The sequence below is a fragment of the Lissotriton helveticus genome, chromosome 5_1 (genome assembly GCF_964261635.1).
Source record: "Lissotriton helveticus chromosome 5_1, aLisHel1.1, whole genome shotgun sequence".
NCBI lineage: Eukaryota > Metazoa > Chordata > Amphibia > Caudata > Salamandridae > Lissotriton > Lissotriton helveticus.
Window position 1 is genome coordinate 1784378884 of NC_136065.1, and position 19449 is coordinate 1784398332.

The following is a 19449-nucleotide window of genomic DNA, read 5'->3' on the forward strand; positions in this document are numbered from 1 at the left end:
GCAGAGGCCTATGTGCAGCACGTCTCGCATGGTGCAGTCAAGGCTCAGGACATGTCCTGTTGACAGTTCTCCATTGAAGCCCCACCCTTCCCCGCCCACGCCCCGGTGATAGAGGCCGCGCAGCCTCCACCGGTACTCACCGGCGATGCCTCCCGAGCTGCGGCTTCAGCTGCCTGTGCTAGGCTCGCTGGTTCTCACGCTGCAGGGCAGGATGTGTAAGATGATCCGGCCGAAGGTTGCCCGCTCCTCTCAGGCGCTGAAATGATCCTCTGCTCCCCGCCTTCAGGGCTGTCACTGTCCGTAGCTCTCCGGTCCGGCTCTATTACGGAATAGGAATGGGGCTTCGCCTGCTGCCCCAGTGTGGACGTGTAGCCGATCCGGTGTGCAGTGCCTGTTGTCTGCGCCTGGGCTCAGGGGTGCTCGTCACACTGGGGCCGATGAACGCTCCTTTCTTCTGAGTCCCGAAGGTAGATCCACTGCCCATGCTCTACCCCGGAAGGCAGGGGAGGCTGCTCCGCGGTCCCTTTCCGTGGCTACAGATGATCCGCTGCTTTCAGTGCTGTCTCTGAAGCTCCCGAAGCCACCACTGCCGGGAATGGCGCAGTGCTGCTGTTGTCACGGCAACCGAGGGGCGGGAGGAGGATGAGGTTGGAGGGGAGCGAATTCTGGGAAGAACGTATTATACATTCTATTAAATATACAAAAAAGGCAAAATCCACCTCCTTCCGCACGTTAAAAGTACAGCGCTGCTCAAATCAGATCATGCAGCCTGAAGCCAGCAGAGGCACTTTATGATAACGACAGGGCCCACAATGACCTCTTCAGGCAAGAGACCTCCTCTGGACAAACGGGGACAGGAAGGACCTTTTCACAGAGGTAGTGCTAGCAAGAATCTCCGTATACTGCACAGAGCATAGGTCACAGGCAGGGCCATTCCACGCCAGCAGAGGCACTACAACCACCCCAGCCAGGCAGAGCTAAGCTGGGTATAACAAAACGCACACTACAGACTGATCAGCAAGACCATTCCCAGACAGGGCCTCCCTTTAGTTACAGTCAAGGTCATTAGGTCATTATGGAGACCCCTATAATAGAAGTTCAGCAAGGACTTCTGCATACATGCTTGTCAGCTAGGAACCACCCCACGAATGCAGGGTCAATAACTCTCTTACAGGCAGGGAACGGCAACGCTAGTTCTTAATGTCAAGGACATACACCTAAGCAAAGGTCAGCAAGTTCAATGACTAGTAGAGCCGGGATAAACAAGGACCTTCATTTCCAGCTAAGGTCACAGCAAGGACCTACCAATAGTTACATACACAGCAAGATCATAACTGTAAACAGGATGCGTCAGCAGGGATCATACTTTACAGGATTAGTCAGCAACCACCCTCCCCCCGAATACAGTTGAGTTAGCACATAGGCAGGGTCAACGTGGACAAAAGTTTCTAGATAGGAACAGGTCAGCAAATGCCTCCTTTTACAGTCAGAGAATCAAGGAACTTCCTAAACATTGTCAGTAAATTTACCAACAGTGGTGGGGTCTATATTTTTGCAATGTAGGCAAGAAACTTGATATACAGCCAGAGTACACATGGGAATAATGGCAAGATCAGCAACGGATTCTCAAAGCACGATAAGACATTGACGACAGTTACAGAGAGCTAGGACCAGCAGAGGCCTAATCCTGCAGGTAGAGTTACTGGTGTCTCCCAATACAGGCAGATGCAGTCTCACCAGATGACAAAGTTAAGGCTCTTTTGGCTTGATGGATACTCTATCTAGTGGCATATTCCTCACCTTAGAATTTCCCCCAGTGCCAGGCTTGATCCAGAGAATTCTCTCAGCAATGCTCCAGCACACTGATAGGTAGTTTCACGTGGTTCTGCATTAATATTGTTCTGCTTTGGGAGAAATGGACCGAAGTAGCCCAACCCTTGTGCACTGATGTTAGTTTCTTAATCTTTCTCCTGCTGTGCCCTCCGTGAAGGGGAGTACTACAAAGAAACTGCAGATGACAGTGTGCAAAATCTAACTTCTAACCTTATTATGTTATTCAGGAGCCCACTCCCCAGACCAGGGAGGGCAGAGGCAATGAGGAATCTGCTTTAAGAGAGGGTATCCATGGGGAAAAGGGGGTAGCTTCAGTGCCAATGGAACAGCAGCAGAAATAGTGAGCTCCAAAGCCCTCACCGCCATCAGGGCCCATCCACCAAGTAATCCAACCCAATTACCCCTTGTAAATACAGGGTTGCCCTGAGTAAACTACCTTGCAACATTTTGGGCACCTGAGCAGGCATTTCAACGGTGCTAATAAGGCACCAGGGCAAAAAAAGACATCCTTCTTTTGTTGCTGATGGCCATCCTTACCTCTGGATGGGCCGCTGCCTGCAGTTTCTACCCCCCTGCGGAGCCCTACAGTGCAGCTTGTATTGCTGATGGGACTGAGGGGCTAAAACCTGCATGAGAGGAAGAGTCACATGGAAGTGCCTGCTCCAGGGGCCGGTCCTGGGACAGCCTAGCCCTTTCCTGTGGAAAACCATGGGCCGCTCCTCCAGATGGAAGGGGGTGGAAGCTGGTGCTCAACCACCTCCAGGCCCCAAAAGTGATATGGATGACGGACCTTACAACCCTCCTGGAGAATGTTTTACTACCTTTGGATTCCGTTTTGTAGGCCATAAAAGAGATTAGTGAGGCCCTGGAACATAAGATGGAGACTGTGGTGGCAGGCCTACACATCCTATGGGATGACGAATGCAAGCTAGCGGAACAAGTAGCTAAAACAGAGCTGTTGCAGACATGCAACCCAACGTAGGGGCCTTGCTTCACATACGACAGATGATAGAAGGGATACGCGCCCTGGAATATAGAGCGGAGAACATAGAGGGGAGAGTGTGCTGGAATAATATCCGTATTGTTGGTCTCCGGGCACAGATCAAAGGACAAGACATGGTTGGGTTTGGTGAAAATTGGATATGATCGTAGGTTGCACCGATTGACCTTTCTCCCCACTTTTACACTGGAAATAGCACATAGGGTGCCGGTGTGACCTCCCGCACCAGGTTCCCCACTTCAAACGTTGATGACGCGGTTGCTCCACGTCTGTGACAGAGATCACATCTTCCACATGGCCCGGGAGAAGGGTGATCTCCTTACTGAGAACCATAGAGTGATGATCATCCTGGACTTCACATTAACGGTCCAGGGGCAGCTTTCTTCTTAACTAGATGCCAAAGTGAGACTTAGACAATTGGGGATCCAGTATGCCAAGCTCTTACCGGCTTAATCGAAGGTATTGTACTTAAAGTGAGAGGAAATTTGGTAGACCCATTAAAGTTGTGAAGGTAAATCGCAATAGTGTTGTTAACCAAGACGGGAAGGTTTGGAATGTCAAACGAGTTGCTAAATGTTTTACTATTTCTTCCTAAATTTTCCTAAGGGGAAAAATGTGTTACATTGCCTGTATAGCTTTTTCGTTTATTGTTTCTTTCCCTTTAATTGCCCCGGCTCCTAGACTTTGACTGAGCAGTACTGTGCCTTACTCAGTAAACATCACCAACTTTCTATTGAATTTTATGCCTCTATCTTCAAGGAAATTCTACACCTCTCAAACATATTAAAACACGCACTAACAAGTGGGAAAATGCAACAGTTTGCATTCTATATATCCGTCCAAACAGACAATTTCACTGCAAAGCATTTAATGTTTATAAAGCAACAGTTCATAACTACCCTATCCTGGTGCTGAAAGACACACTAACATGAGGGCCAGCGCTACATTTACCATTTCGCATAGGTAATAAACTAAGAAGGGTACCAAACAAGTACAATATTTATGCAAGCAACTTATTTTTCATTAGATCGCAAACTATTAACAGTTGATGCTATATAACACATGGCAAACACAGTAAAAAAAAAAAAGAATGCCCCTAAATAACACACAATTAATGGTACTATGTCAATATTTACCAGTTACTGCGGCAACTTCAAGAAATTTAATAAGCTTGCTGCATAGCAGTGCAACATGCAATGTGACACAAGGTATAAATGCACGCAGAATTGCAGCATTACCTGCTGAGCCTCTACAAACGGTAAGGTTGTGATGGGAGTTTCATATTATTTGTTAACTTTCTTATACCAACAAAGCCAGGTACACTGGATCAAGGACAAACACAATTTGGCTCATACCCAGAAGCCCATGGCCTAGGCCTACTTATAGTCAAGTACATAGGGGCATGCACATTTCCTCTCAAAATTACCCCCATCAAGGGCGGGGTAATAAAACACAGGGGTTTACATTTATTCTGCACCCAAAATAAGGAAAAGTATGTCGTCATTCCAGGTCAAATATTTGGATATATATCCCAAATAACAATGCACAATAAATTATCCAATCAAGGTATAGTTATATATATTACTATGCATATGTGTGCATAGAATATATAGCTAGGTATTTCATTGTATACACACACACACATATATATATATATTTTCACTGAAAACACCGTAGGTTTCAGGGACGTTGTAGTTGGTTGGAAATTTCACTCTTTCAGAACCGGAGAGATTCAAACGTTCTAGGTAGTGGAGTTGGCTATGGCTCGCGCCCCCGCAATGCACTGCAGATGACGTCACATATTGCATCGCTCATGATATGGTCAGTGACATCTCAAATGACATCACTGTCAAGGTGTATTGAAGATTGAGTTGGTGTATACGTGTCTGGGTGGATGATTTAATAGGTGTGTGACTGAATGTATAAGTGAGTGATTAATTGGGTTTTACTGAATGCATGGGTTAGTGACTTAACTGTGTGAATGTCTGCATCAGTCTCTCTCTTGTTGTGTAAGCTGCTTCATGGGTTGATGAGTAGGTACATGACTGTCTATATGGGTTACTTATTGGTTGCATGACTATCTGTATGGGTGCCTCAGTGTATGGGTGTGGGTGGGTGGGGGTGTGTGACTTTCTGCCTACATGTGTGAGTGGATAATTTACTGGGTGTATGGGTTCAACAGTGCCTGTGGAAATAGCTGTATAAGTGAGTGAGTGTGTGTATCAGTGTGTTGGTGAGTAAATGTATGTCTCAGTGGTATGTGTGAGTAACTACATATGTGAAAGCAGTATATGCGAGTGTTGGAGTATATAAATGACTATATGTTACCTTTGCCTCAAATTGTACAGCGCTCTGATATCCTTCGGGATCAAGTTTGCGCTGTATAAAACTTTATAAATAAATAAAAATAAAAATAACTCCAGTGGAAATCGAATTAGGACTGACTATGTGTTTTCATTTGAATTCTGAAACTTCCTTATTCATTTGACATTTTGTTCAGAGATTTTGAAAGTATTTGAAAAAGAACATATGTCATTTATAAAGACTGAAAATACTGAACTCAAAGAACAGTTTTGAGATACCTTGAGTTTGCTTTTCCTCCAGTGTTTTGAAATGTTTTGTCTTTTACCTTTTTTAAACAATGCTTTACAATCAAGTCATGGTAAAGCCAACATCTTTGGATTATAAGGGTAAAACCTACAGGCTTTGTCAACACACAGCGGTTAGGGAGGCACGGAGCAGCAAGGAACAAAGCATGCAAGTGTGCAAGCTATAAAATGGTGCCCTTCACTGTTAAAACTACTGTTAATTTATACACTGTTTTGAAGAATACAATAAGACAACTACCACCCACACACAGCCTCCGCAGAACAATATTAACCCTATTTCAGGAGATGCTATACTGCACCATACTTGAATTTTTAGCATCCACCTCCAAACCCAATTCTGTCATACACAGTTTTTAAATATCCATTTAAGAATATTAATAGAATAACACTAATCACTTGCACTAAATAAAATTAGTGATAGCCTTAAGTATACATATTTCATAGTCCCTGGTTACAGCTTTTCCAAAGGCGCTTTTCTAAAGAACACACTTGTTCCACAGGCGAACTCCCTGCTTTCCCACCCTCCACCCACTGTATACTATTTTTGAGCTTCATTTCTCCCCCTGCTCCCACCCTAAACTTTTGGCTCCTGGCTGATGTACTAGTGTGGCAAACAAGCTGGCTATGACTCCTCTTCCTGTGCATTGTCTACCATATATCCACCACTGCTCTTTACTTTTCTAAATAAAGTCCCTCATTTGGGAGTCAATGTAGTTGTATGTCACAGTGGAAAGCATTTCTACAATGCACCTTACCCTTTATCAATAACTCCTTAGCATATTGATGTGTGAATAGAACGACACCCAGTGTAACGAGCTGTCTTAAGATCAGTGGAGCCATCTTTGTAATATTAAAGTTACATGGCTGGATTTGCGAAAGTTTAGATTTGAAGATGAGGCTCTGCAATTGACACTGTGTGATCTATTGCGAGTTAGTTTCTTTTCGGCCTCTTAATTCAACCTCAAAAATTTGCAAACATCAAACAAGGAAAATCTAGTCTTTTATAACCAGTTGATGATGCTGAAAGGGTAATGCAGACGTTCATGTTACAGGAAAGCTGAGAGTTACCAAAATGGTTAGCATGTTAAGTGTTTTAGGATGCTGTTTCAAATAAAACAAATTCTACAATGTAAACCAATGTATTGTTTAAAGGAATCTCTGCTGCAGCACAACTTTTTCCCGCCAAAGTTCTCAGAAAAAATCTTTAGTTATTTACTTTAATAATATATTAAAAACCATTGGCTATAAATGAGTGAGCTTATTACTTAGTCTAGCTACTACTAGATGTGTTAAATGTCTTCCATATATTGACAACGGGTTCTATGGCACAGCTTAAAGAGCAGAGGGGGGCATGGCGGTGGCCACCATCTTAGGGTCAATCGTCGTCCTACTCTTCCCTTTCTATTGCCAAGCAACTCAAATTACCCCTTTGGGGAGCCAGCCACCCCCTCACCCCCACTGGAAGGAGAGTTATTAGGGGGAAGGTGGGGTACGCTTTTACATGCCAACCTGGCATGCAGTTACCTCAGGCCAATGGGTCCTGCAGGTTGTCAACCCCTCCTGCAGTTCCTCAAGCTTTCACTCTGACCTCAGCATATCATGCCTCTATCCTTGCGAATGTGGTCCAGTCAGTGCTGGCCAAAGGAGCAATAGAGGGAGTCCCGGTAAAGGAGAATGGTAGCTGGTGCTACTCTTGCCACTTCTTTGAGTCCAAAAAAGTCAGTAGGATCAGACTGACTCTGAACCGAAGTTTCTTTAACACTTTCCTTCAGTGGGGCAAATTCAGGATGCAGACTCTGGCCTTGGTCCTGTCCGCCTTAGATCCTGGGGATTGGAGAGTATTCTTGGAGGACTAAGTACTTTTATGTACCAGTCCTACAGCATCACAGACAGGTCCTCTACTTTGTGGTAGGGAAGAACCACTTTCGAATCACGCCCCAGCCGTGGGACTCACCTCAGCCCTCAGGGTGTTTACAAGGATGATGCTGGTAATCGGGGTCCATCTACGCAGGTCAGGAATGCACATATTCCTGGCCCTCGACGACTAGCTGTTGAAGTTGAGCTTATCACAATTGGTTGTGGACAACAATCTCACTCCTCTCTTCCCTAGGATTCTCCACCAATGCATTGAAAACCCACCTTCACCCAAAGCAGAGGATTCCATTTATAGGGGCCACGGTACACGGTAGTGTTAAAGGCCTTTCCACACCAGCAGTGAGTGTGAGGCATTCAGGATACCAGCTATATGTTTCAGGCTCAGTTCTGTGTTCCCCAGAAGGTTTTAAGGCTTCCTGGTCCCCTGGCAACCCATGCGGGTCAGCATTGAACCTTCCATCTTCAATGGTCTCAATGCTGTTCTTATCTCTCAGACAATATCCATGTGTCAGACCAGGCAGCTTGGGACCTCAATGATGGATGTAGTATTCTGACCAGGCCTGTGGCAGGCCATTCTCCCTATCCCATCCGGAGTTCAGAGTGGTAATGATTCCTGGCTGGAGGAGGAGGCATCTAGACGAGGTGGAGATGAGGGTCCTCTTTTCTCCACTGAAGCAGAGGCACCAGATTAATCTTCTGCAGTTGCAACCCAGTTGGCTCTCAAGGTCTTTCTGCCTTCTAACCTGTCCTGTGCAAGTCACAACAAATAACACAACCACAATGTAGTACTACAACAAACAGGGCACTGTGGGGTTACATGCACCGTGTCAGGAGGCACTGCAGCTGTGACCTACAGGAGAATTCCTCTACTATCAGCCATCACGCAGGACCCTCGAAAGCTAGAGCATAAAAGCTCAGCAGGTCCCATCTAGCAAACAACACAAGTGTTTTTGTTAATTCCGGAAGTGGTTAAGGGTGAATGTGCACAATGAGGTGTAGATCATTTCACCACTTCTGAGAACACTCATTGTCGAGCTTTTAGCAGTCAAAAGATTCTACTTCAAGATTCCCAGGGAGAAGCGTATTAACAACTATCATTTTCTGAAGGTAGTCAGGAGGGACAGTAGCCTTAAAACTTTTACTAATTGTAATTACTTCCATGTGCCATATCTGTGAACTGCAGAAAATGCTAGTGCAGCCACCATTTAACACCTTTCCATGCAATTGAGTGCGCAGGACTCCAGAATCCTTACAACCGAAAGTGGTTTTGCCTTTCTATGTTGAGCAGTCCATCACTCTCCCTTCTTTCTTCCCTCCGCCATAGCTTTCTACAGAGAAGGCGGCTTCATTTACTGAATCCCAGACCAGGGGGTTCTTAGAGTTTACATCAATCGGAATAAACAGTACTGGAGTGGATGACCAATGATCTGTTAGGTTCTCTAGTGATAAGAAGGGAAAGGAAGTCAATAAACAGACCTTATCCAAAAGGATCCTTCTTTCCATAATTATGTGATATGCTTTGGCCAAAAATGAACTTCTAGAGGGACTTTGGAGTCCTACTACAAGACCAAAGGCCACCAACGAAGCTTTGCCTGGGGCTGGACACATGCCAGGTGGCTACATGGGTGTATGTTCACACTTCACCAGCATTATTACCTTGACTCTTAGCACTGAAAGAAATGCTATTTTGCCTGCTCAGCCCTGCAAGATTTTCTAGTGTAGTCCACTCCTCAATGCCTTCACCTCTTGAAAGGTTTGGCTGTGGGATCTATTCAAAAGGTGAGTAATCTTTGATTAGAACTATCCATCAAAAGATTCTGTGTTCTGGTTTCCTGGATGATAATAAAATACCAAGTTAGATTTTGCACATTGTCATGTTTTATCACGAATGCTCTACATCTGAGGGAGGAAAGCGATTGGTTTTATACTGACGTCCTTGCAAAAGGGAGGTGCCTATATATGGCTCTGTGCCTTCGCTTCCAGGGGCGTGCTAAAATCGCACCAGAGTCTGATGGCGCCAACTACCACACATAAGAACAATTGCTAGAAATGTTTCTGGATCTAGTCTGGCACCTGGTAATAATTCTAGTGGTGAGGAATCTGTGGTTAGAATAGAGTATCTAGCAGAAATATCACTACAATAGGTAAATAAGTTGCTTGTGAAGATTCTAAGATCTCACTCCTCTAGCAAAACGTATCTGACCCATCTGTACTAGCCATATTCAACATTTTAATCATGCCATTGTTACATGTCAGGCCTTAAAATAGCCTTTACGTCCTTTATTTTAAAAATGCAATGTCAAATCTTCAAGTGAGGTTTTAACTTTTATACAGTCTTCCATATATGAGACAGTTTGAAAGGTATTTTTGAATGTTTAAAATATTTTTTTCTTTCTACTGATTTCTGGAGTTTAAATGGGTATGTTTTGTCATTGTGTGTTGAGAGGATCTTAGCTGAGGTCTAAAACAAAGATTTTTGATACTTTTGGGCATACACTAAACAAAAGCGAAAAATATGGGGCTATAGGAGAATTTACTCCCTTAATAGAAAAAAGATATACATATAATAAAAACAGAGTTGGTGGCTTTACCCTATTAAAGAAAATATATTTTTAATTTCATACATCATTCACAAAAGGCAAAGTCTTGTGTAGGCCATGAAAACCTGCCCAACCCTAATAAATGGTAGTAAATAGCATATTACAAAGCTTGGGGAGAGGGGTTGGCCTAACGGCTAAGGCGCTCGACCTCGGACCTGGGGATCTGGGGTTCGAGTCTCGGTAACGACACCAAAAAACCCCTGTGATTCTGGGCAAATCACTTAATCTCCCCGTGCCTAAAATGAAAGTGTGTCCTCATGTAACGTAACTGGTGCTATGTAAAGCGCTCTGATAACTGATTCGGTTCGGTTCTAGTTCGCGCTATATAAAACTCTACAAAAAAAAAAAAGCATGTCTGCATATATGGTTTATACACAGGTATTGTTTTCTTGTGTACTTGTTTAAAACAAGCTGTTAAATTTGGCCAATAAGGCAAAATCCACACACCACATTGCTTGTTCCATTGGTGGTGATGTTGTCCATGACATTCTGACCCAGCCACCCCTTAATGGATGGCAGGAAGGCCTTGACTGCTAATAACACCAGTAGGTTGCTATGGAGGTGGGTCTCTGCCGGAGAACAGAGTCCTCTGTGATGTACCTGTCACACTGTAGACACTGGGTGGCGTAGATGTGTCTTCTTTTGGTTCAATTGCAGACAAGCAGCCACCACTGTAGACCTTTTGCAGTCTCCTCCGAAACCTGGATGGATTCTGACAGGTTTCCCTGGTGCTGCCCCCAATGAGATTTCAAATATCACTGCAGAACCTGTATGTGCCACCTGGCATGGTCGACAAGCAGGAGGATAGTAGGCCACTAAGCCTCAGAGCCACCCTAAGACCCAGGACTCAAGCTGATACATCAGGATCATAGCCCAAACATTGTGACTCGTTAGTCCCAAAAGTGCACAGTATCCAGAATGGCCTCGATGAAAGGGAGCACTGCAAAAACGTTAGGCGTGACTTTGGTATGTCGATCATGAAACCGAATGATGTTAGCAGGCTCGCTGTTATATGGAGGTGGTCTATGACTGAATGTTGCAAGCCTGGCTTTAGCAGACGGTTTTCGAGGTAGTGGAAGACTTATTTATTTGAAAAGTTTTATATAGCGCTGGCTAGACCCGGAGGTATCAAAGCGCTCTACATGAGGTAGGCCATTGTTTCAGAACATTGTCACATAGTTACATCAGTTGCTGGAGCGTCGTATAATATATAAAGGGAATCAGTATAACATAATTACATGAATTACTAAAGCGTAGCATAATATAGAAAAAAAACGGCCAGGGGGAAAGAACTTCAGGGGAACAAAGAAAAGTCAGACTGGAAAAGGGTAGGCAGTCAAAGACTCACAGAGTATACGTTTCACAAAAACTTTGCAGATCCCATAAATTAACTTAACAACTCTTTATCCCTGGGATAAAAAGCCTCTACAATAGCTTTAATCAAATTAGAGTTAGATGCCACACCTTTTTCCCTGATTGTGTGCCCCTTCTATTCCACACAAAACAGCAACTCTGCATTTTGTTTTATTGACAACCCTTTGTGTTCCAAAATGGTCAATGCCTTGTATCCCCACCTTCTTAGACATACTGCGACCAAGGCTATCACCTTTGTGAACACCAGAGGGGTACTGCTGAGGCCGAAAGGGAGCACAGCATACTGAAAATGCTTGTGGCCCACCTGAACCTTGGGTAGTACCTCTAGGTCTCCAGATCTGGAAATAGGCGTCTTTCAGGTCAAACCCCACCATTCAGACTCCCAGATCCAGGGTAAATAGAATCTGGGACAGAGTGAGCATCTTGAATTTGTCCTTTCGCAGGACGCGACCTTTTTTGTTAGGGAAATAAAACAAGTACAACTCAGTTCCGATTTCCAAGGTGGGGACCCCCTCTATGGCTCCCTTCTCCAAAATAGCTTGCATTACCCGCTCCAGAATGGACAAATGGTCCTCAATAAGCAGCTATGGTGTAGGTGGATTAGGAGGCAGAAAGGAATGTCAGGTCATAGCCTTGTTGGAAAATTTGCAGGACTCATCTGTTTGATGTTATGGCCTGCAACATGTGTAAAACATGAGTGATCCCAACTCCCACAGGACGGTTGCGTGCCACAAACTAAAGTGGCTTGGAGGCGGCTGCCTTGAGGATGCAGTTGTCCCTGCTAGCCAGGACGCTGTCTGTCAGATCCTGGCCCCCAAAAGGACTGGGGTGCCTGTTGCTGGGCTGGTGGGCCTTTGGGTTGCCTAAAGGCCAAGAGTTAGAGATGCTTCGAAAGGGGCAAAATTGCTGAGGAGGCTGCTTTGTGGATGTGGGAAGACCAAAGAAACACACTGTAGCCTCGAGGGTTGGGCCACCCCTTTTGCCAAATAAGCAAAAATCATCAAAAGGCTTAATCATTAGTGATGATTGAATATCACAAGACAGGTCCTGTGGATCTCATCTACGCATGGAACTAGAACACAATGCTAGTGCCAACTACTCTACCTAAGCAGTCTTGCATGTCCAGTCCTGATCAGAAACATTGCTGGCTGCATCCTGGCTGTCCTGAATGGTCTCTGCCAATTGGGGCATAAATGCGGGTAAGAACTCGGTCACTGAGCCCCATAATGCATGGGAGTATCTACCCAGTAAGCAGCTGGCATTCACTGAATGGAGGGTTAAAGTTAAAGGAAGAAAATATCTTCTTTTCAAAGGCCTCGATTTTTATTCTCTTATCTGGTGGGGTAGTGGGAAAATAACTGAGGTTAACCTTGCCAGTGAAGGCCTGTACCACCATGCTTTTAGGAGTAGGATATTTTGTCAAAAAGACAGGGTCATCCAGAGCGCCTCTGTGGTGACATGCCACTTGTCTATTTAGTGGTGGGAAAGAACAGGGTTTTGTCCAAGTACTCATCAGTGTGCCTATCAGGGCCTCTTGAATGGCAATGGGGGTTTAGATGAGGCTTGTCCGGGTTGCAACAATTCAACAGAAGGCAGCTTGTGATCCTATAAATAGTCTGCCTGCCTGATAACCATGGCAACATATTGAGACTCTTCCACTTAAGGCCCATGGGGAGGCACCAGCCCTATGTCACAGGAAGTGTTCTGGCCTCTTGCAGGCGCATATAAAAGTGTTTATCATCGCAATGTGGAAAAATGTGGCCCCCCCATCATCACCAAAAGGTGGTTAACTCTGGTCAGAGTCTGACAAAACAGCTGTTGAAGCACTGGAGGGTGCTCCTCGCCAAAGGCAGTGTCTTATCTGAATCAGAATGTATGGGGGCTGGGCATGTAGTAACTGAACTGAATTTGAAGCTTTGGTCGAGGTAGTGATGGATTCGGTTCAGTGACAAAGAAGACTATGGGCTTGAGTTCTTCCTCTGTCATCGGCGTCAACGAAGCAGGAACCAGCATGGACTATGGTGCCAGGTGTGGAGACTGCTCAGGATTTGAAGCTGAACAAGAGGGAGGCTCGAGAGGCACAGACAGTGCCAAGGATTGTCCTGCCGGTGGTAATCCAACTGGAGGAGTATGAAAATCTGTAAGGGCCAAATGCACACTAGAGGGAGCCAGTAGGGTGCAAAGATGTGCAGCATGGCCTCCTTAAAGGCTTCAACTTGATGTGGCATCACTGATGGATCCAGAAATTCGGGGTGCATCGAAATCAAATGCAGATTCATCTCCTCAGTCAGTTAACAGGAACAAGACCATGGGGCACCTTTAAGTACTCACGACTTCGAGCCGTGGCCCCAGGGCCGGACTAGGAACCAAAACCGGCCCTGGCAAAGTGCTCGGCCGCCCCCCTTGCCCCCCCTCCACGGTTGAGGGGGGGCCGAGCACTTTACCAGGGCCGGTTTTCGGTCGATTTTGTTACAGGGCCGATTTTGCAGCTGTGCTGCAAAAACGGCCCTGTAACAAAATCGGCCCCCAGGAGCCCAAAACCGGCCCCCACCCGTGCAGCGCACCGGGGGATTGCCCGGTGCCCGCTACGGCCAGTCCGGCCCTGCGTGGCCCGACCCCAAACATCAGAAACACACTTGTGGGGATATGACACAGACACTTGTTTGCCACAGTCCCTACAAGGTATAAATCTTGGAGGGAACATTGTCCCTTGCACACCGGTAAAAGAATTTAGGAAAAATATTTGTTAACTGACCAGAAAATGGTAGTGGCTATCACCCTGTCCACATAGAAAGGCATGGGGAAAAAAGTAACTGATGTCAGGGTTTTGGGATGGTATTACATGAGGCTCCAGTCACTTCTGGAGTGGAATAGACGTGGACCTGCACACCACCATCAAATAATCATCTGCTTCCAGTGCGGCATCTGGGGATATTATACAGGTGAGGAATATGCGGCTACAAGTATCCATAAGAAAATGACACCAATTGCTCCTTGGCTGAAGGTTCCAGAGTCTCCAAAATCACCTTGATATCGCCATTCATGAGTCTTGTTCACTATTTCGAAATGGTATGACTTAGATACGCCTACTTGCAGCCAGAAATTCCCTTTTTATTAATGTTTCAGCGTCAGACCCTGGTCTGACAAAGCTAGGAGTACCTTCTTGATGCATTCGTCATGCAAAATAGAGCCTCCTTATCAGCAACATGCAATTACTGCTTCCTTTAAAGTCAATGTCACACCAAACGTAGGCAAGAATACTTATTCTGTGCCTCTGCCAGGGCATTATGTCGAGTAACAATCCTCTGTCCTTCTATAATCTTTGAACCACCTCCTTTCCTAAAATAGCAAAACAAGCACAAAAGTCAGCCATATCTTGCAGTTTCTTAGAATGTGGAACCTAGGTAACCCTTTGAACTTTTCTCCTGTACCAATCTCAACGCTACATTGGGATCCAAACCCGTAGAGTAATTTTTGTCATCCAACTCCTCAACAATCATATTACCCTTGCCACCTGTACAAATTCTGCCAAAAAATGTCCTTTCTTCATACACCTGTTGCTAAACGTGTGAACTATAGGGAAAGGCCTTGAATTTCCTATGTGGTAGTAGCTACCACACTGACATGCCTGGCAGTTCAGAATGGTCTGTTCTCATGTGCAGCAAGGTTGGTACTGATTGGCAAAAGACTGGTATTTGTCTAGAATGATATAACGGGTAAAAAACAATAGACTTCGAATATGGTCCGTAGCGATTGCCAGTGGCCGACATTAATTTAAGCATTCCAACCATTGCCTTGTTGTTGCAGTTGTCTCCCACACCAGAAGCTTTCCAACAAACAATTAGGACTGCCTCCATCCTTCAACTTTTCCACATTGATCTTTTAGAAATGTATTAACCTCAATACCAACCACCAGTGGGCATCTAACTTCTTCAACTAATTTATCAGAGTTTTCAGTATTCTTTGCTAGATCTACAACACTATTAAGGGTAGGGTTGATGGACGTAGCCTATAATTATTTCTGGACCTTTTTTACTATTAGGTATCATCAGGATTTGTTCCCTTAAAACCTGATCCTAAATTATATTTTCAAATTTGCAATTAGTTGTTGTGGACCATGCTTTCAACCCTTGCCTTGTTTTATATGATAGAACTGAAACGTCTATCTCAGTGCTAATTTCACAACGGTACATAGCCTCCAATTTGACTGCGTAATCGAATACATTTAAATTTGTGATATTTGTAAATGTCAGTAATAACCCTTCCTACCTCCCAAGATAGTTTTACAACAGGAACAGTTTCCTTTGACAAGAACATTTGCTCGCTCCAACACCTCTAATTAAGCCAAAAACATCTCATACTCCACTCCGCTACTGGTTCCCATTGTGAGGGCAAAAAAGGGGGGGGGGGGTAAAAGTATCCTAGACATGATGATGTCCCCTAAAGTAAAGCTTGAAATTTTAACTAACTGTCCCAGAAGGACAGGAATAAAAAAAATAGATTAAAATAATTGTCACCGTTGCCTCAATAGAACATTTCAATGGTGTTTAAAATGTGATGCAAAAGTACATACGCTACTTATATGAAGCTACTGTCACAACATGTAGTGTGCCTGTAGGAATAAGGCAGGCTTGTTTCCTAGGACAGCAGCTAAAAGTTACTTACCTTCGGTAACGCATTTTCTGGTAGAGACTATCTAGAGGCAAATTCCTCATCTCAAAATATTTCGCAGGCATTAGAATGGATACAGAAAATCTTGAGCAGTAACTCTGCGGGCCAGTAGATAGTGTTGACCGGGTCCTCATTGGAAGTGAAAAGCGTGGTCCTTATGTAGGTGCCACTGCTGCGCACTTGCATCAGTTTCTTTTGTGACTATTTCTACACCAAAAACACAGAGCCATGTTAGAATGTTAGACTGTGTGATCAGTATGCAAAATATAACAGGATGTTAGAGTGATTTCGCAGAACAGGGAGGATTAGTGAGGAAACTGCGGTTAGACAGAATATCAGAAAAAGCAGTATCCAGTATAAGTAACTAGACTTCGAATTGCAGATTTCTCACCTTATAATAGATACCCAAGCAGCCCCCTCCCCGGAGAGGAGTCTGCGAATAGCTCAGACCAGGAAGTCCTGTTGGACTGAACTGGCAAAATGCCCATCCTTACAGACCGGACTATCCAAGCAGTACTGCTTTGTAAATGTCTGAAGTAAGCAGCTTGGCAGATGTCATGTAGCAGCTTGGCAGATGTTTAGGAAAGGTACCGCACCTGCTAACGTAATAGTAGTGGCCTTGGCCCCGGTGGAAAGGGCCCGCAAGACCTCTTAGCTAGTGCATAGCAGATTTTATTGACAAGTACAATTCAAGAGATGACTCTCTTCTGCACTGCCTTGCCCATTTTCGCTCCTGTGACTCCAATAAAGAGTTGATCGTCCACTTGGTGGACCACTTTCTGGATGCAGACGATAGAGCCTCTCCTCTTCCTTAGAAGGACAAAGTGGATCAGAAAATGTCAGCTATGTGATGTTTTCACAAAATTGAAAAGAGGTCACTACATTCGGGAGGAAAGAGGTATGAGTAATAGGAACCAGTTTGTCTGGTGTACGGAGGGTTAACTGAAAGAGCTTGTAGCTCACTGGCCAATGTAATGGTCACTAAGAAGACCGTCTTAAGAGTCAGGAATCTTAGTGGACAGCTATGTAGGGGCTCGAAAGGGGAGCCCATGAGAAATGTTATGACCAAATGAAGGTCCAATGATAAAAGGGGTACGAGGGAACAAATGCTTCAAACTCCTAAGAAAATGTATCACAACAGGGGACTTAAACAGTGAGAGCTTATCCGCAACTTAAAAAAAAGCTGAGATGGCCAAAGGATAACCTTCAATGTTTCTCTAGGCAAACCCTTGCCGGGCCAATGACAGCAAAAATAATAACACCTTTGACAAGGGGGCAGAAAGTGGGTCAACATGACAGGAGGAGCACCAAGCTTCAAACTTGTCCCAACTCTAGACATATACATTCTGCGTTGAGGGAAGCCTGCTCCAAGATGACATCACAATTTTCAGATCTAGGGCATTTAACTGTCGGCGCTCAATCTTCACTAATGAAAGTGGAGTATGCGCAGATTCGGGTGCAGGATTCTGCCCTGCTGCTGTGACAGGAGATTCTTCTGTAGGGGCAGCCTGATCAGAAGACAGACACTCATTCTCAGGAGTTCAAGATAACAAACTTCCTTGCCCACTCCAAAGTAGGATGACTTGGTCCAAGTCGATCCTGATCTTTTTGACAACTCGGGCAGGAGTGTTATCAGTTGAAAGGCGTACAGGAGTCCCAAGTGCCAGTCTAACTGGAACGCATGTCCGAGCAAGAGTTGCTTTGGAAACTCCAGTTATACAGAATTGCTGACATTGCGTCTTTTCGGAGGTGGCAAATAAATCGAGCCAAGGATCTGCCCAATACTGTAAGAGACCTTGTGCCACCTCCATAAGTAGATGCCTTTCGTGATCCACAAGACACCGACGGCTTAGTTTGTCTTCCATGGCATTCAGAGATTCTGCCAGGTGCTGCACGACCAAGAGGGTGTCCTGTCGCTCGACACAAGTCCAGAGACACAGGGCCTCCTGGCACAGGGTCAACAACTCGACTCTGCCCTGTTTGTTGCAATACCACATGGCGGTGGTATTGTCTATGAACACCTAAGCCAACCTTACTTGATGGAGGGAGGAAGACTTTTAAAGCAAAGCAAATCATCCTCCGCTCCTGGAGGTTTATGTGGAGCTGAGATTCTGCCATAGACTGAGGCCTCTGATCTCTACTTCTCCTAGATGGCCACCCCAAACCATAAGTAATACACCGGTCATCACTGTCAGTTGCAGGTGGGGAAGTGAGAGATGTCTGACCTGGTCCAATTGCAGTTTGTTGACCACCACTGCAGATCTTTCGCCGTCTGTCCCAAAATCAGGACCAGGTAAGAAATATTCCCCTGAGATTGTGCCGGGACTTCAAATCCCACTGTGGAGCCCACATATGCAATCCAGTGTGCTGGCCATCAGTCTGAGACTGAGGTCGAAACGTGAGGCTCATAGTATTAATGTCCTAGACTCTCGCTCTGAAGGGTGGGCACAGAGCTGTACAGTGTCCAGAATGCCTCAGATGAAAGGGATAATCTGAGAAAGATGAAGGTGTGACTTGGGGTTGTAGATAGTAAACCCCAGTGACTGGACAATGTTCACTGTAGTCTGGAGGTGGGTGACAACTGCCTAAGGCGAACCAAGTTTCAACAGTCAATCATGGAGGACCCCTGACTTCCGTACGTGTGCTGCAAACACTAAAATCACTTTTGTGAACACCTGAGGGGCACTTGTGAGGCCAAAGGCGAGCACAGCGAACTTGAAATGCTCTTAGCCTACCGTGAAATACAGGTAACGCCAGTGGGCCTGCAGGATGAGAATGTGGAAATGCACGTCCTGGAGGTCCAAAGCTACTCCCGGGTCCAGGGCAGACAGAACCTAAGGCAACATGATCATTTTGAATTTCTCTTTCTGGAGAAAGGCATTAAGATTGCAAAGATGTAGGATAACATCTCCACCCTTTTTCGGCACCAGCAGGAATAGCAAACATGTCCTACTTTTTATGCTAGCACCCTCTCAATGGCTTCTTTGGCTAACAGAGCCTGCACTTTCTGACGGAGCAAAAAAAAGGTCGTCTGTCAGCCATTGGGAGATGATAGCAAGGGTGGTGGAGTCTCTGGGAAGGGTAGCGAGGGGATGACTTTACAATACCAGAATTGTGTGGAATTTCTATAGCCTGACGTTTTTGTGTATTATGTCCTTAGTATAAGAATAGCAAACTTCCTGTAGCACAAATCCTTTGGCTGCCAGTTTACAGTACCACATTATGGATCAGGGAAGAGCATTATCTGCAGTTAAGTTAATATTTGAGTCCATATGTTAATACTGTTCGGACTTGTATTTATGGTTCAGTAATGCAAAGCCTCTCTTATTAGGGTGAGAGCTTTAAGGAAATGACGTAAGCTTGGACTGGACTACTGACAGTGGTTCAAGTGTAAAATGTGTACACATGTTTGCAAAGTCTAACAATATGAAGCTACATATAATGCTCCCAGAATGCTCTCTGATTAGATGCAAATATCTGCAGAAAC

At 45.0% G+C, this 19449-nt stretch overlaps 1 protein-coding gene across 6 annotated transcripts in view; it reads right to left on the reverse strand.

Moving 5' to 3' along the window:
* Positions 1 to 19449, reverse strand: part of TANC2 (tetratricopeptide repeat, ankyrin repeat and coiled-coil containing 2) — a 2511073-nt gene that overhangs the window by 1385369 nt on the left and 1106255 nt on the right. The window contains exon 1 of one of the 6 annotated variants that reach the window (XM_078645084.1): positions 141 to 558. The exons of the other annotated variants lie outside the window; for them this stretch is intronic. The gene's annotated coding sequence lies outside the window, so the exon portion shown is untranslated. Of the gene's footprint in view, positions 1 to 140; positions 559 to 19449 lie in introns of those variants that run through there. 6 annotated transcript variants of the gene reach the window in all.